General features: G+C 46.5%; 1 long non-coding RNA gene across 2 annotated transcripts in view; it reads left to right on the forward strand.

The window, feature by feature from the left end:
- LOC136565668 (uncharacterized) overlaps positions 1-26170 on the forward strand; it is a 115236-nt gene that overhangs the window by 18959 nt on the left and 70107 nt on the right. For both annotated transcript variants that reach the window (XR_010784897.1, XR_010784896.1), the window contains exons 3-4: positions 12885-12992; positions 16786-16832. This is a non-coding gene — a long non-coding RNA (uncharacterized lncRNA). The remainder of the gene's footprint in view (positions 1-12884; positions 12993-16785; positions 16833-26170) is intronic.

Genomic DNA, 26170 nt, shown 5'->3' on the forward strand with positions numbered 1-26170 from the left:
CAGAATTGATCATTGTTGTTTTCCCTGCAGTGCTGTGCCATCCAACAGCAAAACCCACGTTACAATTCCAGGAATTGCCAGGGTGGGCTGGACTGTTGAACAGAAAGATGCACATAGGAGTCTTTAGGAATGAAAGATGTGGAGTTAAAAAGTAGAAAATGAAACTTTAAAGCGTAGATTTTGTGAATTTTCTCAAGTGGAGCCAGTGGTTTTTAGGAGCAGAAGCAGACTGCAGGAGCCAGGGGGATCAAGGGGGCACTGGGAGCCCTGGCCCTGCTCCCTCCTCCTGCCCCGGCCTGCAGATGCCACTGGAAATTGATTTTTTTGTGAAATCCAAAGGTGAAGCGTGGCAATAGGCAGCTCAGAGCCATCTGTCTGCTCAGGGCTCCTGTTGGGGGCTATTTGTTGGTAAAAAAACTCCAGAAATTGCACTAAAGGTGTTTCCCTCTGCGTCAGGGAAAATTTCCTTTGTTTTCCCTACAAAACCCATCAGGTTCTCCTGCCCTGATGGGGAAATCAGAGTCACACGAGTGCTGCCACCACCCATCCTGCCAAGGTGCTGAATCATTGCCCCCCAAAAAAACCCCCCAGGCACCTCCAGATCCCCCGGCCCTAACCCTGAACCCTCCCCAGAGCCAGAGGTGCCTTTGAAATGGACCCAGTAAATAAGAAAAGAAAGCAACAGATGCTGAGTCACCGACCAGAACTGCTGTGGTGCACCCCAAAAAGCTGGACTTGGGTTGGGGGTTTCCTTAACCTGGGAAGCAGGGGAGGATAAGAGGAAAAGGAAAAAAAAAAAAAAAAAGGAGCAGGGTTAAGGTGATTTTGGTAACCTCTGTGTGATTTTCTGCACTGCTTTGGTTTTGAGTGTATATATATGTATATATTTAATTTTTATCGGTTTTCTTTTTTTTTTTTCATTTTAATCTGTCTCAGTTTCTGCTTTTTGTGTTTTGTATTTCTCCTTTTTCTGCTGCAGTCTGTCGGCAGCCCCTCAGCCATGGCACAATCATGTAAACTGCTCTGGAGTTAAAAGCAAAGAGAGATTACATTGTCCTCCTCCTTTATTTCACGGGTGCTCACAATACCTTGAAGAAATCACCGAGTTTTTGTTTTTTCGGAAGGGATTCAGCTCCCAGCCTGCAAAGGGGGCTCTCTGCCTTTCCCAGGGCCAAGCTGCATCTTCCTTTTCTCATTCCAACCTTGCACCTCTGCTCTGAGATCCTCACAAAGCCCCGCAAACCCTTCTCCTCTCCCCGAAGAAATCAATCAACCCCAACTAATACTTTAATGACTCCTTTTCCTACCGAGGAAACAAATTCAGGAGCACACACACACACACACACACATGCATGAACAAAAAAAAAAAAAAATGCTATTTTTAAAAAAAAAAAAAAAAAAAAAGGAGCTAGAGGCTGAGGAGGACCTCGTCTGGTCAATGAAAGAAAGAGACGGATGTCTGGTGCCATGGCAATGGAGCAGGGATTACTTTGCACTGGAAAATAGGTTCTTTTTTTTTTTTTTTTCCTCTTTTTTTTTTGTTGTTTTTTTTTTCCTCTATTCCAGTTTTTTTCTTTTTTTTTTTTTTTCCCCTCTCTCTCAAGCAGCTAAGAGTTGTCACCGAGTCTGAGAGGCCCATTTAGAGGAAAACGAGCCTCCGAGGAGAATTGAATGCTTGCTTTCAGCGGCTGCTGCTTGAACAGTCTGCTTTGCTTTTCGGGCAAGGCAGGATGCAAACACCCAGATTTGTTTGGAGCACTTTCCCCAGCCCTGTGTGTGTGCATATGTGTGTGGGGAGAGCCATGAAAACCCCAGCAACTGGGAGGAACACACATTAATAACAAAAAAACTGCGTTTCGGTGCGGCAGTTTGCACTATGGTTCCGTGAGAATTTCGCATTTGATTGGATGATTTTTGGGGTGTATTTAGCATTTTCTTGCCATTAGGCTGAATTTTGATGGAGATTAATTCATTCCATTGAATGCTCTTTATCCCGCCTATGGTTCCGTGAGAATTTCGCATTTGATTGGATGATTTTTGGGGTGTATTTAGCATTTTCTTGCCATTAGGCTGAATTTTGACCGAGATTAATTCATTCCATTGAAGGCAAGTCAAGATATTTTGTGACAAAAGGTATTTTTTGTGGTGGAAAAGGCTGATTTGTGGAGATTCCTCACTGGGAGTGTTTTCCTTCTGTGCTGCTTCTTCCCTACCCCCAACTCTGAATATTTTGGGGTTTGTTTGTTTGTTTGAGTCTGATTTGTTTTGTTTTTATTTCTTATTTTGTTATTTTAACTAGTCACCAAGTTTCATCCTGAAGAAAACATTTCGGCCAAGACTCCCATTTTTTTTTTTTTTTTTTTTGAAAATTCATTTTATTTAACAAAGAGATTGGCCAATGGAAACAAACCAAAGGGATGCTATTTCCAAGTGGGGTTTTTTTAGCTGCCTTTTTGAATCTCTGAACTTTTAAGGTATTTTTTGGCTGGGTTTTTTTTTTGGGGTTTGTTTTTTTTTTTTTGGTTTTTTTTTTTGTTGTTGTTACCTCTTGGGGTGAAGGAAAAGGCTCCTTGCCTGTGTGCCAGCCAAGAGATGAAGGTGTTCTCTGATCTGTGAATCACCCACCCACCAGGCTCCAGACAAGCAGATTATTTAAAGCAGATCAAATGGAATAAAAGACCTTTATGTGCCTTTGCTGGGCTTGGCCAGGGAGCCCCAGGTGACACCTGAGGTGACTCTTGGTGAATTCCCCTCGATTCCCCACCCCAGAATGTTCCTTGGGGTAGATCAGGAGATAATTCCACTGCAAAATGGGATTTTTTCAGTGCTTCGAGCTTTCCCACATGGATCTGGGGGGAATTGGGTTGAGTTCTCCCATTTTAAGCACCAGGAAATGCATTAATTTTGCAGTCTGGGTCATTTAAACACACATTTCCCTGACATCAACAAAGGCACAAGTTGCAAAATATTTATTGCTGTTCTGAGGTGATGTTGCTTTTTCCCATGGCAAAACTGCCTTAATAATGAGCCAAAATATGGCTTTAAGTTATGTTAATCTTGCTCTGTACGTGCCCTGCCTTTTGCCTGGCAGGGCCACATGAAAGCCTTGAAATCCTGATTTTTTTCGTGCTCTCTGTCCTTTCTGGGCTGAGCTCTGTTGTTGTAAATGGAATGTGTCTCCTTTCTCCTGTCTGCAGTGAAAAATAGCTCCTCTCTTTGATCTTCCCCTCATTTGCTAAAAAGTAACCAAAAATAATCCCCCCCTTTTTTTTTTTTTTAATGTTGGGGGGTAGGTGGTGAAATGTGCCAGGATTAAAAAAAAAAAAAAAAAAAAAATAAATGTGACCCTCCTTTTCAGCCATTCCGAACTGTGAAACAGAAAATCTCTGTCCAGGTAAAAAATTTGAGTTGTCATAGCAACAGCAGGATGGCTATTTATTTTTGGATTTCCATTTTCACTGATTTATTTAACACATTGACAATCCATTTATAATGAAGAGGAATTCAAGAGGGTTTTTGTTTCTGCCTGGGTTTACAGCCAGCCAAGGTTGGGTTACTTTTCACCAGAGAAAATAAGCAAAGATAAAAGAGGTAAATAAAAAGGAAAGCTTGTGGCTTTTGGGGGCTTTTCTGGTAGGCAAATACGGGCTCCCAGGCGAGTGAAATCATCACTGACTTGTTTATTTTGTCTTTGAGCGCTGTAAAACTGAACAAAGCTTTGAGAGCAGGGCAGCTGCGAGGCCCAGGAGCCCCAGGTGCTCACCTCCACCTGCCCTTGCTGCGTGCCCAGGCTGCAGGGAGAGGTCAGCAGAGCCTTGGGAAGTGATTCCTCCTCTCCCTCTCCCTGCAGGAGCCATGGGGAGACCCCAGGGCGGGGATAAAATCCAAATTTCTCCTTTTCTGCGCTCTCTGCGGTGGTTTTGTCCAGCCAAGGAGGTTTGGGAGGATCTGCTGGAGTTTGGGGAGCCCGGACACTCATTCTGGTTGGGTCCCAAAATTATCCTACTGGTCTTGCCTCATTTTGGGGTGTGTGTGCCAGGATGGGCTGTGCTGTGCTCTCAGGAGGGGATGGTTTGCCAGGCCCTCAGCCAGGGGAAGGTTTTTGTGCCTAAAGATTCGGGCCATGCCTGGATCCAGCTCTGGGTCCCACCAAGGCAGAGGTGCCTGGGGATTTTCCTGCCTCCCAGCAGCGTGAGAGCACTTGGACAGCAGGGAAATGCAGCAAAACACCCAGGAAATCCCTGCAATTTAGGAATTCTTGTGTGCCTTCCTCCCTAGACATTCAATTTCTGTGCCTGCCCTTGCCGTCACATTTACCTGCCACAATTAAACCAAACCTTCAGCGTTTGATGACTTGAAAGCCTTGGAAGATTGGGAAGTTTGGGGCAGGTTTTGCAGCAGGAGGGGCGGAATCCACATGGAATAACCCAGGGAGAGCAAACCCAGCAGGTTCCTGCTGCAGGAGCTGTCTGGGAGTGTGGAGATGGAGCAAATCTCTGCCTGATTTTTCTCCCAGCCTGTGTGATTGGCTCTTCTGGGATGGATTTGGGAGGCTGAGATGGATGGCTTGAAAAGAAAATTGTGAGATTCTGGGGGGAATCTCCAATCATTTTCTCCCATTATTGCTGGCTGTGGCATCAATCCTGGCTGGCTTCCAGGACAGGAGGGCAGCACCTGCCCAAAGAGTTGCACTTTTTTGAGGGCCAAACCTGTTAATCTGTGAAACACTGGCTTGGTTTTGAACGAGGCACTCCAGGAAAAGGTGAGGTTAGGAAAAAAAAATAAAATAAAATCAAATCAAGTGCTATTTCTGGCTGGGATCTTGAGCCTGGAGGGAGCAGAGTGTCCATCAGCACTTCCCCCTTTTTCTCCTGGTGGAGCATCCAGCTTGCAAATTGTCTTTTGGGGGCTGGCAGTTGTGTGTGGGGGGGGAAGGGTGGGAAAACCCAAGGAATCAACTTCCAGACATAAATACAATATGGACAAGTCATAAACATTATTAAAGCAAGTCTATCCCTGCAGGGCAGGTTTTTGCTCATAATGCTTTCCTGATTGCGCTTCCGCAGCGCCGGGGAAGTGAATAGCGGGCTGATTATCCACGGCCTGATCTACAGCAGCGGAAAAACTGCTCCCTTTGTGTGCCAGGGGGGAACTTTGCATATTTACTGCCAGGGAACAGCCAGCCTGGACATCCACAGCGGGGCTGAGCCCAAACTGGCCATGGGGGTTCTGGTGGGGCTCTCCTTGTCTCGCTCGTTACCCAAACCCTGTCCCTGTTTGGCAGCAGGTTGTTTTTTTTTTTTTTTTAACCTGATGCCTCAGGTTTTGGATTTTCTATTTTTCACATTCTGTGCTGCTTTAGTGTGTGGGTCTGGGCTCACATCAGGGGATGCTGAGCTCTGGGCACAGAGCAGGGAGACAAAACAATTCCTGCTCCAGCTGGGCACCAAGGACAAATGATCCAAATCTCAGCCCAGGAGCACAAACCCCGTGGGCTGGAGAGAGAAAAACAAGGATGGGACTGCATGGGCTAAAGCTGGGATGGGACAATGAACTGCAAGATGCAAATGGAGCAGAACTGATCCCAGGGAGAGACCCCGGGAGCGCTCGTGCATTTTGGGACCATTTGGGTTCCTCTTGGGTTCATTTTGGGACCATTTTGGTTCATCTTGGGTTCATTTTGGGACCATTTTGGGTTCACCTTGGGTTCATTTTGGGACCATTTTGGGTTCATTTTGTGACCATTTTGGGTTCATCTTGGGTTCATTTTGGGATCATTTTGGGTTCATTTTGTGACCATTTTGGGTTCATCTTGGGTGCAGCCCTGGCTGGGCTCTTGTGCTGCCCAAGGTGGATCCATTGAGGCCTTTTAATAAATCCCTGCTTTATTCTTTAGCTCTGCCCAGCCTCTGTTCTAGGGCACCAAACACTTTGGATCAGGGGATGGGAGCTGTTGCTACAAAGGAAGAATATGAGGGAAAATAATAATAATAATATTCATCATCATCATCATCATCAAAATAACAATAATAATACTGAAAAAAGACTCTGTGACATATTAACAGAATTGTCACTGAATTTCTTTTGAAAACCCCAAAACTTGGGAGAAATCCAAGTCTTTTTACAGAATATTTTCTTGGAGCCAGTTGTCCAGCTCATTTGAAGTATCCTGGAATATCCTGAGTTATAACCCCAAGGATCAGAAGTGCCACTAATTTTGTTCAATATTCCATGTACAGTGTGGCACTGCTCACTGTAATAATAATAATAATAATAATAATAATAATAATAATAATAATAATAATAATAATAATAATAATAGACTCTGTGACCTAGTAACACAACTGACACTAATTTCTTTAAAAAACCCCAAAACTTGAGAGAAATCCAAGCCCTTTTACACAATATTTTCTTGGAGGCAGTTGTCCAGCTCATTTGAAGTATCCTGGAATATCCTGAGTTTGACCCACAGGGATCAAAAGTGCCACTGACTTGTTGGATATTCTGAACTGCTTACAGGGAGAGTCCAAATCAGATCTGTGGTGAATAATCAGAACAAATCATAAAAGTAATCAGAAAATAATAATCAGAAAATATCTGGCATTATAATCAGAACAAATCTGACTTTGTACAAAGCTTGGTGCTGGCAGAAATGTCCTATAAAAGGCCCCTTGTGCTGGATCCAGTCAGAGCAGCAGAGTTTTGAAGCAGATGCTCAAGGTGCAGTCGTTCCATTATTCAATTATGACAGAATTCTCCCCAACAACTTAATGAACATTCATTTGTGATGTATTGAACCATTTTTTTCTGTTGAACATAAAGATCAGTGCTAGGAGCTATACATTCTGTGAGATAATTGCACCATGTAATTCTGGTGCTTCAACAATTTATACTGAAATATTGATGGATATGTTCCAACATTCTTCTTTTTTTTTTTTTTAATTCTTTTTGCAAGCATATTTCATAATCTTTTAAATATCTCTCCCCTGAAAACTTTAATGGAAAGAACAAATCCTCTTATGTAAGAGAGTTTAATGCATCTGGATATTGCTAAGCAAACAAAAGTATTTCAGAGCCGTTTCTGTTCTCAGAAATAAAAGAAATTGGTAACAGAAGGTATTGTAAATATGAATTTATGAGGAATATGCAATGGCAGAAAGGCATGACTAAGAAAAAGTTCAGGGCTTCTCTTTAGCATCAGAACTACAAAATATCTTTTCTGATTTTTCGTTAGCATAACTAAGTAAAGCACCCTTCCATTTTCAGATAGGAATTTATGCTAAGTGACATTTTGCATAATCTCCTTAGGAGAGGCCCTGTGGAATTTTGCTGTGTGTGGTTCCAGCATTGACCCAAGACTTGAATGGAGAAATCGAGAGGCAGTGGGGTTGTGCAGAGCAGTGAGGAGCATCTCAGAGAAGGAACCTTGCTCAGAAATGGGTGGGAAGAGTTCATTCAAGGGGTTTGAGTGTCTGCTGTGAAAATCAAACTTCAATCAAGTTCATAAGTAGCCAGGATAAAGGATTTTGCTGTGAATTCATATAAATTTGTTGTTCCCCTGAGCACACCATGCCAGGATGGTTTTCTGGGTACCCTTTCCTGCTTTTTTCTCTCTTTTGGTGGATCTCTCCCTTACCAGGAGCTGTCCCTAGACCCTCATTCCATGTCACACAGGTCTGCAGCAGGAATCAGATCCTAAAGAGTGCTAGGCCAGCTGCAGTGTCCCAATCCCAATGTCCTGAGCCCATTCTCCATTGGAGCTACAGTGCCCTGATCCCATTGTCCACCCGAGCTGCAGTGTCCCAATCCCAGTGTCCAAATCCCAGTGTCCTGAGCCCATTCTCCAACAGAGTGTCCCAACCCCAGTGTCCCAATCCCAGTATCCACCCGAGCTGCAGTGTCCCAATCCCGGTGTCCTGATCCCATTCTCCACTGAAGCTGCAGTGACCCAATCTCAGAGTCCCAGTCCCAGTGTCCAGACCCCACTGTCCATCAATGTCCCAATCCCAGTCTCCTGATCCCACTCTCCAGTGGAGCTGCAGTGTCCCAGTCCCAGTGTCCTGAGCCTATTGTCCACCAGAGCTGCAGTGTCACAGTCCTGGTGTCCCAATCCCAGTGTCCCAATCCCAGTGTCCTGAGCCCATTCTGCACTGGAGCTGCAGTGTCCCAGTCCCAGTGTCCCAGTCCCAGTGTCCTGAGCCCATTCTGCACTGGAGCTGCAGTGTCCCAGTCCCAGTGTCCCAGTCCCAGTGTCCTGAGCCCATTCTGCACTGGAGCTGCAGTGTCCCAGTCCCAGTGTCCCAGTCCCACTGTCCATCAGAGTGTCCCAATCCCAGTGTCCCAGTCCCAGTGTCCTGAGCCCATTCTGCACTGGAGCTGCAGTGTCCCAGTCCCAGTGTCCCAATCCCAGTGTCCCAATCCCACTGTCCATCAGAGTGTCCCAGTCCCAGTGTCCTGAGCCCATTCTCCACCAGAGCTGCCGGGCATTGCTGCAGCCTTGCCCTGGCAGCAGAGATGTTGCCTGGGCAGTGCCCACCCAGGGCTGCTCTCCTTGGGCTGGCTGCCATCCTTTCTGGGCAAGGGTACAGATCATGTCCTGAGCTGTGCCAGCCACGCTGCTTGTGCCTCATTTCTGCCTGTGAGCCTGGCTGAGCAGAAAAAGGAGCTCTCTCTGTATATTTATATCCCTACCAGGGTGTTCATGGATCATCTGATACCTTGGGATGGTCCTGGGGGATGACAATGAGACACCCAGTGCTGCACAACGTGTCTTGGCAAGCAGGAAGGGGTGGGAACCCCATGCCCCCCTTTCCTCCTGCAAGTCTTCATGTTTCTTTTTGGCACATCCCCGCAAAGAGGAGCAAGATGCAAAATCCTGCCAAAGCTTCTCGTGGAATAGATGACATTTATATTGTTATGCAGTTTGCTGATCTAAACATACCATTGCCTTGCCTTGATAGCCCAGGGCAAGTGATAATCAGCTTGTTTGGTGGGCACCCTGCCATCTGAAACGGGGGACACAAATAGAGACAGTTTGTGCATCATCCACCAGCCTTGCAGGAACACGATTCCCAGCTGAGAGCATGGAAATGTGTCTGTCTCCTGAGCGTGTGCATGTTGGCATGGGAAAGAGAAGTGACAGCGATAAATAGAATGGGTTTGGAATAAATCAGGGTTGTGTTTTGTGGCTGCTCCGAGCTGGCTCTCACTCCGTAAGTCACTGTGGAAATGGTGGAAGCTCTGGGAGGCTCCAAAATTGGTCAGCTGGGCTGAGACCCCGTGGGACTGCTCTGTGTCAGGAGCTCTGCTTCTCTCTTCATCCCCAAAAGATGTTTGGTCTCACAGGTAACAGGGAAGATGAGGAATTGGGGTTCCTGGATTTTATTCTGGGCAATTTGTCCTCTCTGTGTGCCTGGCACCACCTCGTGTGTGTTCCAGGACGTGGATTGAATTGAGGTTTTGGGACTGAGGACTTGAATCAGGGTTTGCTGTAAGGGTCTGGATTGCTGGGATGGATGATGGATGGATGGATGGATGATGGATGGATGGATGGATGGATGGATGGATGGATGGATGATGGATGGATGGATGGATGGATGGATGGATGGATGGATGGATGGATGGATGATGGATGGATGAGGGATGGATGGATGGATGGATGGATGATGGATGGATGGATGGATGGATGGATGGATGGATGGATGGATGGATGGATGATGGATGGATGCATGGATGGATGGATGGATGGATGGATGGATGGATGGATGATGGATGGATGATGGATGGATGATGGATGGATGGATGGATGGATGGATGGATGGATGGATGGATGGATGATGGATGGATGGATGGATGGATGGATGATGGATGGATGGATGGATGGATGGATGGATGGATGGATGGATGGATGGATGATGATGGATGATGGATGGATGGATGGATGATGGATGGATGGATGGATGGATGGATGGATGGAGGGATGATGGATGATGGATGGATGGATGGAGGGATGATGGATGATGGATGGATGGATGGATGGATGGATGGATGGATGGATGGATGGATGGATGGATGGATGAGGGATGGATGGATGAGGGATGGATGGATGGATGAGGGATGGATGGATGAGGGATGGATGGATGATGGATGATGGATGGATGGATGATGGATGGATAGATGGATGGATGGATGGATGATGGATGGATGGATAGATGGATGATGGATGGATGGATGGATGGATGGATGGATGGATGGATGATGGATGGATGGATGGATGGATGGATGGATGGATGGATGGATGGATGATGGATGGATGATGGATGGATGGATGGATGGATGGATGGATGGATGGATGGATGATGGATGGATGGATGGATGGATGATGGATGGATGATGATGATGTATGATGATGGATGATGATGGATGATGGATGGATGGATGGATGGATGGATGATGGATGATGGATGGATGGATGATGGATAGATGGATGGATGGATGGATGATGGATGGATGGATAGATGGATGATGGATGGATGGATGGATGGATGGATGGATGGATGGATGATGGATGGATGGATGGATGGATGGATGGATGGATGATGGATGGATGGATGGATGATGGATGGATGATGGATGGATGGATGGATGGATGGATGGATGGATGGATGGATGGATGGATGGATGATGGATGGATGATGATGATGTATGATGATGGATGATGATGGATGATGGATGGATGGATGGATGGATGGATGGATGGATGGATGGATGGATGGATGATGGATGGATGATGGATGGATGGATGGATGGATGATGGATGGATGATGGATGGATGGATGGATGATGGATGGATGGATGGATGGATGGATGGATGGATGGATGGATGGATGGATGGATGGATGGATACAACCAAGGCATCCATGGAAAACAAGGAGAAGGGGCTGTGTTTTGTGCCAAGCAGGCTCTTGAGGCTCAGGGTGTCGTGCTGGTGTCACCTGTGAGTGCCCTGGTTGAATGAAGCTGCCTCCAAACCACAGGAAAAAACCCTTCTGTCACTCCAGGAGAAATTCTGGTTGGATTTAAGGAGAGGAGGACGCCCAGACCTGGGAGGGTGGTGCAGCTCAGTGAGGCTGTGGCATTTCTAATCCTGAGGATCCTCAAGCTCAATTCCATTTTTAGTTAAGCAACAATTTGAGCGATTCAGGTGGTTCAGGTGACTTCCAGCCATCTTTTACACCCTCTGCACTTTTGTTCTACAAACCTCTCCCGAGATTTTCAGGATTTGCAGTCAGATGAGGAGGAGCCTCTCCATCCTCACTTCCAGCAGCATCTGAAGTGCCCTCAGTGCCCTTTCCCACCTTTTTTTTAGCTGTTTGATGCACATCCCTCCCCTGTTTCTGCGCACTCCTTTCCTGTTTGCTTGTTTATCCCTCAGAGTGGATTTTCAGGGCTGTGTTTCAGGGAAAACTCCACCTGTGGGTGTTCCACAGAAGCAATTACCTTTCAAAACCCCTGAAGATGGGCTGCAAGTGGATACTCACATGAAATAAAGGGGGACTTTGGGTGTACAAATAGAACTTGAGTTCTTTCTGGTAATCTGGCCCTCATCCCAGCCTTTTTGAAGGATAATCATCGTTCCAAGAGAGGTTTTCATGGACTATAGCATACACTTTATATTTCACTGTGTAATGGAACCTTCCCTACACTCAAGGAAAACAATTTACAGAGCTAATTGCTGAACTCTGCAGATATAATCCTTTAAATGGGTTCTGTTAGATAAGAGTTTGTGTTAAAAAAGAAGAAACATTCTAGAGGAAAATTATTGTTTAGGGAACATTGATTTGCATGAATTAATGTTTTCACTTCAGCTGAGAGTTAAAAATGGATACTTAAGCTAAGCCCCATTTCAGTGTAACATCAATGCTTCATTAGTTCTGGTGTGAGCTGAAATCCATTGTTTGCTTGCTTTTTTTTGTGCTGTCAAACTTCAGCTGGCACGGGGTCAAACTGTCCCAAAGATTTCATTTTTTTTTTAATTAAACAGAAAAAAAAATTAAAAATAAAAGCCCTGCATGGACTCTGAGAGGGGAGGATGGCTCAGAGCTCTCTTTGTTACTCACTGCTTCAGTTTAGACATTGCTCTCCACCCTCCTGTCTCAGCCTACTTATCAGGGAAATTAGGGGTGGTGTTAATGATCTTACCTGACACCGTTGTGGCAGGAATGAGCTGATGAATATTTGCACAGTACAATATTTGTACAGAGGTGCTGCATCGCTCGTGCTGCAGGAGCAGCCATCTGTCACATCTCTCACCTTTAAAGTCTGCAGGGAGCGTTTGGGGCCGGGGTAACTTTTACAGAACTTGGGGTTCTGACTGCTGTTCTTATGGCTTAGGTTTTAATTCAGAACTTAGCCCAGGTCTGAGCCTGCTGCCAGCTCTTTATAGTCCCTAAAATTTGGGTTATGGCACAAAGTGAGAGGTTCAGCACTGTTCAGGAGATGTTAATAATGAACAAGACACGGTATTTAATGTAATTTAATTTCGTTTCAATCCCTTTTCTCCCATGTAGCTGAGTGCTGGTGGCAGACTGAGGGAGAAGGAATAACCCCCAGCATTCTAAAGCCACTCCGTGGAACACAGCGTATGCGGATTTATTCTCCATGATTTTCCTCGATTATCCTGCAATTTCTGTGTTGTGCTTACCTCAGTTATGTTCAGAGGAAGGTTTCAGAATCAGGGATATCCAAAGAGGAAGGAACTAAGGAAAATATTCACATTGAGGCCACTCCCAGCACGTGACCAGAGCTGGGCTCTGCAGTGCTCAGCAGCTGAGGAAAATCTGGAGATAATTTCTGATTTCACCATGAATTCCCTTCTTTTGCAGGGTCTGCCAGTGCTGGTGAAGCCTTTTTTGAGAAGCACACAGAAAATCTGCCATCCTAAACCCATCTCCTTCCCACTGGCCAGCAGCCTGAGCAGGAGCTGTTTGCAGGTGAGATGTTCCATCCATCACCTGGAGGGATCAGCCTCTTGTCCCTTGTGCCAGCTGGGAATTGAACTGAGAATTAAGAGCTCGGGAACTTTTAAACTCAGATTTATTTGTGTATTTTTACTGGGAAATATCACACAAACCCATTGCTGCCACAAATTTTTCATTTGAAATTAAGGGGTGTGAAAAGGGTAATCTTTAAGGACCCTTCCAACTCAAATAATTCCATGATTCTATGAAATTCCTGGGTGCAAAAACCCATATTGAGTGGAAAACAGACTTGACTCTCACTGAGATCATTAAAACCTCCCTTTATTTTTTTTTTTTTTTGACACCCTCCATCCTGCTAGGAAAACTGGATTTATTTCTGAAATCCCTAATTAAGGATGGGAATTTCACGTCAGGCAGATGCTGCCACTTTCTCCCAGCCCTTCCAGCAAAAATCCACGTGCAGTTTGGTGCCTTGGGCTCTGCGACTGGAGGATGGCTTGGAGAAGCATTTCCCTCCTGGGAGCTGCAGTGGCCAAGTTTAATCCCAAAGTTACAACACAGGAAGAACCCCCTGAAACCAGCAGGAACTGCCACAGGATTTGGGCAGTAAACACAGGCTGGGACACTCTGGGTATTTGCTTTAATCCCCTCTGCTTCTATTTTGAATTTGCTGTGTTCTTACTCACTAAACCACTTTCCTCTTCCACCCTGTTTGCCCATGGCAGAAGGAGCAGGGATATTTTGGAAGCTGGAAAAGTTCCACCGATTCCTGCAGGGTTCCTGAACCGAGCACTGCCCCTCTCAGACACTGAGCCTCTCTAGGATTCCCCACAAGGTTCCTGAAGGGATGAGGGGATGAGGGAGTTGGGATTCAGGGGCTCCTGCTCCTTTAGGCTCAGCAGGAGGGATCCAGGGAGCCTAAAAATTGTCAAAATATTGCCAAATATCATCAAAATATGGCCAAAAATCAGGAGCAAGTTCCTGAACCAAGCACTGCCCCTCTCCGACACTGACCCTCTCTAGGATTCCCCACAAGGTGACAGGATTCAGGCTCCTGAAGGTCTGAGGGGATGAAGGTGTTGGGATTTAGGAGCTCCTGCTCCTTTAGGCTCAGGGAGCCTAAATATTGTCAAAATATCGCCAAAATATTGCCAAAAATCAGGAGCAAGTTCCTGAACCGAGCACTGCCCCTCTCAGACACTGACCCTCTCTAGGATTGCCCACAGAGATTCCCCAGCCTCCCACAAGTGACAGGATTCAGGTTCCTGAAGATCTGAGGGGATGAGGGAGTTGGGATTCAGGGGCTCCTGCTCCTTTAGGCTCAGCAGGAAGGATCCAGGGAGCCTAAAAATTGTCAAAATATTGCCAAAATATTGTCAAAATATTGCCAAAATATTGTTAAAATATGGCCAAAAATCAGGAGCAAGTTCCTGAACCGAGCACTGCCCCTCTCAGACACTGAGCCTCTCTAGGATTCCCCACAAGGCAGGTGACAGGATTCAGGCTCCTGTGGGTCTGAGGGAGTTGGGATTTAGGGGCTCCTAAATCAGGAGCTCAGCAGGAGGGATTCAGGGAGCCTAAATATTGTCAAAATATTGCCAAATATCGTCAAAATATTGCCAAAACATTGCCAAATATCAGGAGCAGGTGCATCCTTGAGCCGGCCGGAGCTCTGAACAATCTGGGGTAGTGGAAGGTGTCCCTGTCATGGAACTGGATGAGCTTTGAGGTCTCCTCCAACTATTCTGGGAATTTGATGAGACTTTATTTATTTATTTATTTATTTATTTATTTATTTAAATTATTTTTTTTGTTTTCTCCCAGCAGAATGAAATATTTCAAGGGTCTTGCTTCCATTCTTGCCACAAGTTTTTGGTGAGGTGCGGCAGGAATTCCAAACCTGTCACAGAGCAAAGCCTCTTTTTTGAGGAGTAAACAGATCTCACTTCTATTTTTATTTATTTTTTTTCTCCCTTTTCCCTTGAGCTGAAATTTGGGAAAGCCATTTCACACCAGGTGGTGAGGCTTGGAACAAGCAGGAAAAATAAAAACAAAACCCCTCTGGTGTTTGCTGGTTTCTCAGGTGCACCACTGTGCCCACAGCTCCTCTCTCCACTCCCAGAGAAAGTTTGTGTGAGTCCTAAAATAATTCCGTGCCTCTGGCCCACCAATATCCCCATTTGGTCAGCCTTTTATAGAGTAATTACTGTTTGACATGGCACTGCAGCTGGGGCTGGGCTTATTTTGGGTCAGGAGATATAAAAAGCTGCTTGTGAAGGAAAAAAAAAAATTAAATAAATAAGATGCCTGTGTTTGTTGATCTGTCATCCTAAACGAATGAGTGCAGGGAGTTGTTTTTTCTTGCTTATTCTTTTTGATTTATTTTGCTTTAAGGGTCATTCTTGAGAGAATTGGTTTGGAACCAAAGGCATCCAGATACGTCTCTAATTACCAAAATTCTGATTATTCTGGGCTGTTATGGTGATACTGGGACAGTTTCATGGGGTGGCACAAACCCAGGAGAAGGAGTCAAGGCTTAACCATGGGAAATTCATTTTCCTGAGCAGGTGATGGGTGGGAAGAAGCACCTTGAGGGGAAGGTCTGTCCTCCAAATCCTTGGATTTCTGAGCAGGCAGCTCATTCCCACAGCTCTGCGTGGTGTCAGCAGCATTTTCTCGAGTCCAACATCAAAGTCCCTTCTCATTTTAATACCTTTGATATGCACATGGATATTTACGCACATGGATTTTTACATTCTGGCCGTGGATGGATGTGAAGGGAAAGGGAAAACAAGACCATGTACAAACACTCCTTGCCTGCCCCAAAATCCAGGTGCCTGTGTGGGAAACAAGCTGTGAAGCTGTTTATGGGACCAGAGCTCAGGAAGTTGGGATATTCTGTCCCCTTTTGCAGTTTCCCATGCTGGGCTGGTTGTTTCACCTCAACATTTAGGCACCCCACTCAATTTCACAGAAGATCCCAATATTTTTAGTCATCCTAGGAAACAATGTTTTCCACTGGGATGGAGGAAGTGGCTCTGGATCAGGAATCAGGGCTTTGGTTGCATTTTTTCTGCTGTTTTTATGGCCTGGGACAATCCTTAGCGCTGTGCTGCACCTCTTTTTAACAGCAAAATGGGACTATAACACCTTGTCCTGAATTATTTCAAGATGAAATCGAGGTTTGGAGAGATTTTGGCATCAGAGGAACGGAGCAGTTGTGGGAACTATTCCTGTGGTTTGGCTTTATTACCCATCCCAGCTCCTTGAGGAATTGTGTCCATGGGATGGGGCTGGGGATCAAACCAGGAGCAGACAGGCAGGGATCAGATCCCTTCAGGGCAGTTGTACAACAAAGCAAGGAGGGCTGCAGCCCTGGCTTGACTTTTGCTGTCGAAAATTCCAAAACGCACGTGGAAAAGCATTTCTGAGAACAAAAAAGACAAGACTGCTGGTATTTCAGTGGCTGTTGAGACAAGGGAGATGTGAACATGAATATTTTGGGGATTTTATCTTTTGAACGGGGGATCTGAGAGCAGAAGGGAGCTGGGAACAGTCCTTGGCTCAGGAATGGCTCTCAGGTTTCTTGGCTCTCGTTCTCCATCAGCTGTGCCAGGCAGGTGGGGAGAGGAATCCTGGAACCCTGGGCTAGAGGCAGATCCATCCTGGAAAGGGAAACACAGCCATGGACACGATTTTCCCTCTGCTGGGTTGGGGTTTCCTCTCAGGTACCCATCCTATCAGATGAATATTCTCAATATTACTCACATTATTCCTCATCTTCATCTTCTTGCTGTTTCTCCAGGTGCTCCATCCAAGCTCTGACTTCTGCTGGACATTTCCATATTCCTGGTAAGAATCTGATTTTTTTAAATTTTAAAACTTTTAAACAGCAAATTTTAAACAGCAAATTTTAAACAAAAAATTTTAAACAGCAAATCTAACATGTCCAGGTGAATGTTCCTGTAGGAAGTAACAGGAAGGAGAAAAATTTGGAGCCAGGCTGTCAGGGATGGAATCTTTTCCACCCTAAAATTACTCTGAGAGCTTTCATTTTATTTAAAAGGCTTTTATTGATCAGAAAAGCTGAATTCAGAGGCTTTGTGTTGAGTAGCCACAACAGGTTTAACTCACAGTAAAGTTCTTATTGGAGTTCATTTTATCATCCTGGCTTTTTGCTTAATTTCGTGCTTCTCTTCGAGGCAAGAGGGAGAGCCTCACATGGTGCAGAGACAGAAAAATAACTGCAGCTCTCCTTCCAGCCCATTAATTCTGTTCCATGGAGCTCTGCACCAGTGTGAGCACACAACTGGGAGGAATTACAGGGCAGACATCTCCACGCTGCAGAAGCTCCAAAATAAAAAATTAGATTTGTTTTGAAGCTGGGTTTAATCCGTTCGTCCGAAGCCGTGGTCGGTTTTGGGAGCTCAGAACGTTCTTGCTGTTCTGCCTCAGGATGAAACTTAGATCACAGGAACTGCAGAGAGATCCCAAAATATTTGAAGCTGTTTAAGTAACTGTAGACCTAATTCAGAGTTCTTTGCTGAGTGAGGCCAAGCAGGGATTTGAACCTGATTTTTATGCGCGCTCTTTTCTTCTCTCTCCTCCTTTCAACTCCAAGTTCCATTTCATATTAAAGAAACCATCCCTGGGGATTTCATAAAAAATGCTTTATTCAGGTCAAACTTTATTTTTTTTTTTTAACTGACCTGGTGTCTTGTGTCCAGCCACCCCCACCCCTGAAACAAATAAATAGGTTTAGCAGTGGAAATTTTCTGAGGAAGTTTTCCTGTCTTGATCAACAATTTGTGTTATTTGACAACAGTCTGGGTTAGAACTCTGCCTAACTGTGTAATATAAAGGACAGAGAGCAAAGGGAATGTCCAGGATGGGAAAATCTGGTATTTAGGGACAGTGTCCATCCAGTGGATGGCTGTGCTGAGTTCATTGACCTCTTGCTGTCCTGGACAGAAAAGGAAACTCCAGTTTTTCTTCCTCAGTCCGGATGCTGACTCACCTGAGTGGGGAAGGCAAACAGCCACAGGGCTGCTGTTCACTGGTGTCCCAGTGTGCCTGGGGACGGCTCATCAGCTGCTTGGCTTTGCCTTTGGAGTTACTCACCCCTCTCCTGGTGCCCCAGGTTTCTGTCTCCACTGAGTGAGTTCTTTCTCCCAGTTTGTTCCAAAGCCAGGGGCAATATTTGGCTGTTTGGTGTTTCCTTGATGCCCAGGGTCAGTCCCAGCCTGTTTTGCTGGGTGCTGGAAGCCTGTCCCAACTCCCCTGTCCCTTCCCTGTGCCTGCTCCCAAATCCTGACCTGCTCTGGGCTGGATTGCTGAGCTGTCCCAGTGCTGCTGTGTCTCACTGCCCACCACCAGGAGTTCCCTGCTCCCAAATTTCTGCAGCCTGGCTGTGCCCAAGCAGCGCCTGCTCCAGCCAGGGAAGCTTTCTGTGGCTGTGGGGTGTGTTCCCACACTCCCTGCCTGCTCCAGAAGGCTCCCAGATCCCTTCAGGCCAAGAAACTTCCTAAGATCTCACTGCACAGGGCATCACTTACGGAGCTGTGACACTTCCCCAGGTGTCCAGTGAGCACAGAGCTGGGGACACCAGTTCAGCCAGGCTGCTGGGAAGGAGCTTGTCAGACCTCAGTGCATCCCTCTGAGTGTCCAGAGTTGCCAGGACCCTGCCAGGGGGCTCAGAGACCCTGGCACACAGCCCAGGGCACCTGTGGGTTTGATTATGACCCATGGAGCAACTTGCCAGCTTTGTATGAAGACCTGAAAGCCACAGAAGTTAAAGTAGTGTAATAATAAAATTATCACTAGGTAAAAAAGCAGATTTTATGGTTTTTAGAATGGGGGTTCAGGGGGCAAGATGGAGGGATCTGGGTGTGTCCAGCCTTTCTTCTTCTTCTTCTTGGCCTCCATCTTCTGCTGTGATGGTGGCACTTTGGGATTGGTTTAGAGTAGAAGCTCACTGTCTAACACAGGTGATGGGTATTGGAAAGTGATTGTAAACATTGTACAGGTAATTTTTAGTATAGAGAGATAACCCTGCCCTGGGGGCAGGCAGAGTGCCTGGAACTGTCCTGCTGGATGGACCTCGGCAGGGCAGGAGAAAAATTTTTTATAGATAAGAAACAATGAACAACCTTGAGACCGAGAAATGAAGAACTCCAACTCATTCTTCGAACGTACGGGCCGAAACAGAGACTGTTCACACATCTTGGGGCTGCAATAAACTGCAACCTTCTGAGAGAAGCAGAGCCCTGGCAGTGTCGCAGACATCTTTTATGAAAAATCTTTTCTTTGGGATTTTTCCTCCTGAGAAGCTGAGAGGCCTCAAGAGCAAAATGCAAACAATGGTTATCTGCTGCTGTGGAATGCAACAGGTGCATCTGGGATTGGGCTCATGTGGTTGTTTCTAATTAATGGCCAATCACAGCCCAGCTGGCTCGGACAGAGAGCCGAGTCACAAACCTTTGTTATCATTTTTTGCTATTCTATTCTTAGCCAGCCTTCTGATGAAATCCTTTCTTCTATTCTTTTAGTATAGTTTTAATGTAATATATATCATACAATAATAAATCAGCCTTCTGAACCATGGAGTCAGATCCTCGTCTCTTCCCTCATCCTCAGACCCCTGTGCCCAGGCTCACAGGGCAGGATGCTGATGGTCCCTGGGTCCTGCTGGCTGTGGCACTGCAGGCACCAGCCTGGCACCCCTGCTCTCCGTGGGCACGGCTGGGGATGCACAGACACGGGCAGGCAGGGCTGGAATGCAAATGCAAATGCACCAAGTATTGATTCCGTGGCTGGCTGGCTCTCCCCTGGTGACAGGCCATAGGCAGAAGGCAGCAGGGTGAAGAGGAGGAGGAGGAGGAGGAGGAAAAGCTGTCAGGATGGTTCGATGCGGCTGCGGAGCCAATGGGAGGAGGGAGCCGTGGATTGGGCCGGCAGAGCAGGGCTGGGGGGGCTCTCTTAGCAACAGCAGAGAGCAGCTCTGCCCCCTCCCAGCCTGCAGCCAGGCTGGAAAGTTCCTGATGATGGCCCTTAATGGATTTGTCTCGCTCGTGCCAAGTTCCTACGTGATCTGGGTGACTTTGCTGGCTCATCCCTCTTCCCTGTGGCCCTCTGGAAAGGCAGGAAAGGAACCTTTCCTTTATCTCTCTGCTAAAACCAACAAGTGAGCTCAAGGTAAAGAGATCAGCTGCTGGATTCAGTGCTGTGTGAGCCCTGAGAACAAAAGGGAGTCTCATATTCTCTCTTTGTGGTTGGTGTTTTCCTCTTGACACCTTCCCAGGGCTGTCTGGTGCCACTTTTGTGCCAGTCTCTTGTGCCAGTGTGAGCTGGACACCTGGACTGTGTTCCCATCTCTGCCAAAGAGTCCTTACATGAGGCCAGGTGAATCCCTACCCTTCAAAATCCAGGTCACTCTGGTCTTTCTCAGCTAAACCCTCCCTGTGGCCTGTGGGCTGACAAAAGCCCATCCCTGAGAAAAGCCCATGCTGCCTTGTCCCTTCTCTGCCTTACAGCAGGAATTACTCTTTCTGTCTCTGTGCCTCTCCCCTGCTCAATCTATTACTGCTTTAACCAACCAAAAAAAATGAAAATAACAGCTGAATTTGTCCAAACCTTCAGAACATTTCTTAGAGACGAGAATTGGCGCTTCCAGCAGGGCGACCTTGGCTGTCCTCCCCTCACCTGCTGCCTCCTCCTGCTGCTCAGCCTGGCCACGTTTCTGGCAGGGTTTGGAGGCTGTTGGCTTTGGTGAGCCCTGCATCTGTGCAGACGTGCATATAAATTTATAATTCATATTATAAATAACAGCAGCGTTGGTGGGACCGATGGGAGCCGGCCTTCAGAGGGTCTCAGGTTTTGGGTTGTTGAAATGGCTCCCAAGGTATTAAAAAGTCTTTTTTTCCCAGCCCCATGCTCGAAGAAGAAGCTGAGATTCCTCAGTTCTGTTTTTCAAGGTTATTTTCTCTTATCTGTCACATTCTTGCTCTGACCTGCTGGGGTTTGTCTGGCAGGTCGGGTTGAGGCACACCGGTGTTATCTTTTTATACTAAAAACTACGTGTTCATTATTTACCATAACTTCCCAATACCCATCACCTGTGTTAGACAGTCTGTCTCTACTCTAAACCAATCCCAAAGTGCCACCATCACAGCAAAAGATGGAGGCCAAGAAGAAGAAGAAGGAGAAAGGCTGGACACGCCCAGATTCCTCCATCTTGCCTTGAACCCCCATTCTAAAAACCCCAAAATTCTACATTTTCACCCTGTGATAAATTCACTATCACTCTATTCAAACCCCTGTGGCTTGTAACTCTTCACACAAGGTTGGGAATTGTTCCCATGGGTTACAATCAAAGGCAGAGGTGGTTTTGACTCCCTGCCAAGGTCTCTGAGCCCCCTGCCAGGGTCTGGAGCCCTCCAGGGCAGCCAGAGGAATTTCCACCCAAATCCCTCCATCCTGCCCCCTGAACCCCCATTCTAAAAACCCCAAATTCTACATTTTCACCCTGTGATAAATCCACTATCATTCTACTCAGACTCCTGTAGCTCACACAAAGTTGGGAATTGTTTCCATGGGTTACAATCAAAGGCACAGGTGGTTTTGACTCTGTACCAAGGTCTCTGAGCCCCCTGCCAGGGTCTGGAGGAATGTCCTGGGTCCTGACAGGAGGGTGGCCCACGGTGTCTGGGTCAGGGAGCCGCTCACTGCAGTGTCAGGGAATGCAGTCAGCTGTCATCGCTTCTTAATTAAAAATAGCTGGGACTCTCTTGCATTCCTGTGCTGTGGGCTGGCTCGTTTGTCATCTTGTCCTCTGCTCTGCAGCAAAGCCCCCAAACACCTTCAGGAGCAGGGGGAAATTCCTGGGGCAGGTAAAGGGAGCAGGGAGCAGAAAATCCAGGCCAAACGCTGCTCCTTGGGTCAGGAGCTGAGCAGGGTTCAAAGGGAATGAGGGCACAGAAGAAAATGTATTTATTTTAAATTTAGTTATATGCATTTTATTTATAATGTATTCATTTAAAATTTATTTATATTTATAAATTTATTTTAAATTTATTTGTATTTATAAACTCATTTTATATTTATTTATATATTTATATATATAAAAGCTCCCCGATGAGTGTCAGGAATAAATCAAACTCTGCTGGGGCTACAGGAAACTTTCCTTGCGGACAAACAAACTGAAACTCTCCTTGTGGACAAACAAAATTCTGTTTTTCCATCTTGAATTTCTAGAATCTTCTTCTGGCTCAGTGCTCCCAAAAAAACGCATTTTTTTTCAGTCTGATCCAGGCAGACCTTTCCTAGGGACATAAGTGACTGGATTCCTAATTCCACACTAAATGGAATTTAGTGCTCTCTGTGACTGCTATCACCCTCCAGTGGGTTTCCCTGATTTATCTGGGATATTCCTGAGGACACAGCGAGCTGGGAGGTTCCCCAGAGGTTCAGGAGTTGCAGAGGGAAAGAAACAGCAGGCTGTGATATCATTACTGAGGGAAAATATATCCCCCTCCTCCTGCCAAAAAAAAAAAAGGATTTACTGCAATTCTCACTAATGCTCAGAGCCAGGGGACAGTTTTGGCATGGTGAGAACTTTTTCTGGCTTCCTTTTTCTGAATAAATCAGAGGTGGAAGGGCATGAGGCTGCCTGACTTCCTGAACTGGAAGTTGCATCCGGATTAGCATATTTAATTGCCTGGGGTTGGCCTAATTTCCATGAATTTCACTAATCCATTTTGGAACCTGGGGGTGTGCTCGGTCTCCACGGCCCTGGGCAGTGATGAATTCCAGAATTGAATGGAATATTGTTGGGAAAGCCCATCCAGGATGTCCTGTACAACCCCACCAAGCCGCAGGGAGGGAAGGGGTGGGGTTGCATTTTGGATTTTGCATTTTGGATTTTGGATTTGCTCATCCCACACTGGGATAACTCCCCTGAACATCCCAGGCTCCACCTGGGACCAGTCTGAGCTCCCAGTCCCGCTGCTCAAAGGGGATTTTTCTGCCCATCCAGTGATCCCCCTCAGGAATGTGTTCCTGCTGACCTGACTGAAGATCCAGCGACTCTTGTGGATGTTTTATTTCCTGCAGAGGGGAATTTCACGTGCAGCTTATGGGATACACCTGGTTTAATTTAATTTATTATTTTCCAACTGTTGGGGGTTTTATTTGTTATTTTTTTTTTGTTGTTGGTGGTGGTGGTGGTGGTGTTTTTTTTTTTTTTTTGGTTTTGTTTTTTTGGCTTTTTTTTTTCCTGAGTCTAGTTCAAGAAAGCTGTGGAAGAGTTCATAGGGATAAACAGAACTGATTTGTTTGAGGATTTTAAATTTTTCTGAGGTGGGCTGGAATAATCAGAAGCAACAGGTAAAAGCTGATTTGAAGCCCAAAGCTGAGGACAGAGCTCCATGTTTGTCAAGACATTTTCACTGCAGAATCTTTTTTTTTTTTTTAAACTAATTAAGCTCTGATGACTTCAGCTGTATTTTCAGCCTCTGATTAAGGGCATGATACTAATTAAACTCTTGAATTATTAAAAATGCAAATAGTCAGACCTGTGTGCAGCAGCAGACTTGCTTTTCCATGCTCCAGGACAGCAGCAGGAATATTTGACAGAGTCCCTTGTGGTCACAAATTTTTCTTTTCGCTTTTCTTTTTCATTGATGGCTGAACTCCACTGGATGCAGAACTAAAGAAATTCAGCTGCTGGGGTGTAAATGTCTCCAGTGCCTTGCAGCTACATAAAGAGCTTTGATGAAAACACAGCAGTTTGGGGAGGAGCTCTGGGGTTTTTTGACATTTTGGCTGGATGGGCTGTTGGCACTGAAATGCCATCCAGCCCTTGGAGATGCAGCCAGCAGCAGAACTCCTGGAGCTGCCTTTGAGCTCCCGCTTTGTTGTCATCGTTCAAGGTGTGGAGCAGGATGCAGGATTTGCATCTCTGGCTGTCCCCTCAGCTCCTGTCCCTGTGACACACACGGATTCTCAGAGACGTGTCCCCAACCCAGGAGGTCTCACTGTGGCCTTTCCTTCATCCCAGGTGTGTTCTCAGGTCTCCCTGTGGCCTTTCCTTCATCCCAGGTGTGTTCTCAGGTCTCCCTGTGGTGTTCCCTCCATCCCAGGTGTGTTTTCAGCTCTCACTGTGGTGTTCCCTCCATCCCAGGTGTGTTCTCAGGTCTCCCTGTGGTGTTCCCTCCATCCCAGGTGTGTTTTCAGGTCTCACTGTGCCTTCCCTCCATCCCAGGTGTGTTTCTGAGGTCTCACTGTGGTGTTCCCCTCATCCCAGGTCTATTATGAGGTGTAACTGTGTCCTTCCCTTCATCCCAGGTCTATTTTGAGGTCTGACTGTGCTGTTCCCTTCAGCCCAGGTGTGTTCTGGGGTTTCACTGTGGCCTTTCCTTCACCCCAGCTGTGTTTTCAGGTCTCCCTGTGGCCTTTCCTTCAGCCCAGATCTATTTTGAGGTCTCCCTGTGGTGTTCCCTCCATCCCAGGTCTATTTTGAGGTCTCACTGTGACCTTCCCTCCATCCCAGGTGTGTTTTCAGCTCTCCCTGTGGTGTTCCCTCCATCCCAGGTGTGTTTTGGTCGTGGCCCTGCTGTTCAGGAGGGCTCTGAGGGATGTTTTGATCTCTTTGCTGCCTCATCTCAGCAGGCACCAAGCCCTTCTTTGGAGGAATCCTGGTGTACAAACACATCTTAGGAAGGGGTTTTGGGGTCAGAAGTGGGGCTCCTCTCCAGGTGGAGAGTCCTGCAGGGGTACAATGAGCTGGGCTTTGAGCTGAGCCCAGAATTGTTGCCTCTGACTGTCCCCAGTGTCACCGTGTACCCAGATCCTGGCAATTTCTGTGTTTATTATAAAAAAATGTTGTGCTGTGCCAGAGCCAGGAGCTTTAGTGCTACCTTGAGTGCCCCTGCTGCCTCTCTGCTGTGCCCTGGTCACATTTCTGGGGCCTTGGGACTGGTGCCTGTCCCCTCCTGAGCCCTTTGCCACCCTGCTGGCCCTGGCAGTGGTGGCAGCCAGGACCAGCTGGGACACTGGAGGCATTTCAAGGAGCCAGTGCAGCTGTAACCTGCCCAGAGGGGATTTTATTCCTCCTTGTGCCTGGTTAGCTCCTCACAAAGACATAAAATAAGGTGCAGGGGGCACTGTTCAAGTGCAGCAAGCACACATCGTGTTTAATAACCTGTAAATCTCACTGGGGTGAAGTGACAACAAATTACTGGAGTCACTTACCAGGCAAAAATGACCCAGAGAGCAGCCAGTGGCAGGTGAGGGGGTTAAAGCCTTGGGTTTGTTTGGTTCTCCTCCTGACTGTCCTCTTAGTGTTAAAACAAAGGGAGAAGTGGTCATTACTTCACCTATGACAAGGGATTTTTATTTTTTTTTCCCCCTCCTCCTGCTCTAATGGGCTGCAGGTGTTTCACAGCCAGCCCAGGCTAATCAGGACAGACTTTCTGGCCACAGGCCAAAATTATAAAACTGTCCAGGGAGAGAAGAAAAGGAAAGACAAGGGGTGGGGGGGGTGTGAGAAGGAAAAAGAAAAACCCAACAAAATAATAAAGCAAGTGAGGGAGTCACTCCATGCTGAGGTTTTGTACTTTTATGTCTCCTGAAGTGAATACAACAGGAATCAAAGGTTTGAAAAGTCATTCAGCCCCTCCAAGGGAGAGGGGGAACCATCTGCAGGCCAGGATGGAGCTCTCTGCTCCCCTGGCACCGGGGAACCCTGGAGCAGCTCCAGCAGAGCTCCCACAGCTCAGGGGTGTCAGCAGCCAGGGGCTGTGCACAAACCACAGACAGGACAGGACTGCTGGAACGTGCCTTGAGCTGTTTGATTTTCCAGCATCTGCCTCATTCCATGGCTATGACAATGGGACGATGCCACCAGCTCACATCCCAGCCAGCAGACCAAGAACTTCATGTTACAACTCCCTTTATGAGTTTTTGACCAATCACACCAAGCAAAAGCACATTGACAGTAGTTCCATCCAACCACTACAAGCACAGGTACCTTTGGTTAAAACAATGCCTGTTTATTTCAAATACAACACCTGCTTGTGAGCCTTCAAACACCATGCACAGAGCTCCATTATTAAAACTTCCTAACATCTCACCAGATGTACTTTTCTACAGCTTAAGGAGTTATTCTAGACAAGTGTTAATACACAGACCAT

This window comes from Molothrus aeneus, chromosome 22 (genome assembly GCF_037042795.1).
Source record: "Molothrus aeneus isolate 106 chromosome 22, BPBGC_Maene_1.0, whole genome shotgun sequence".
Classification (NCBI taxonomy): domain Eukaryota; kingdom Metazoa; phylum Chordata; class Aves; order Passeriformes; family Icteridae; genus Molothrus; species Molothrus aeneus.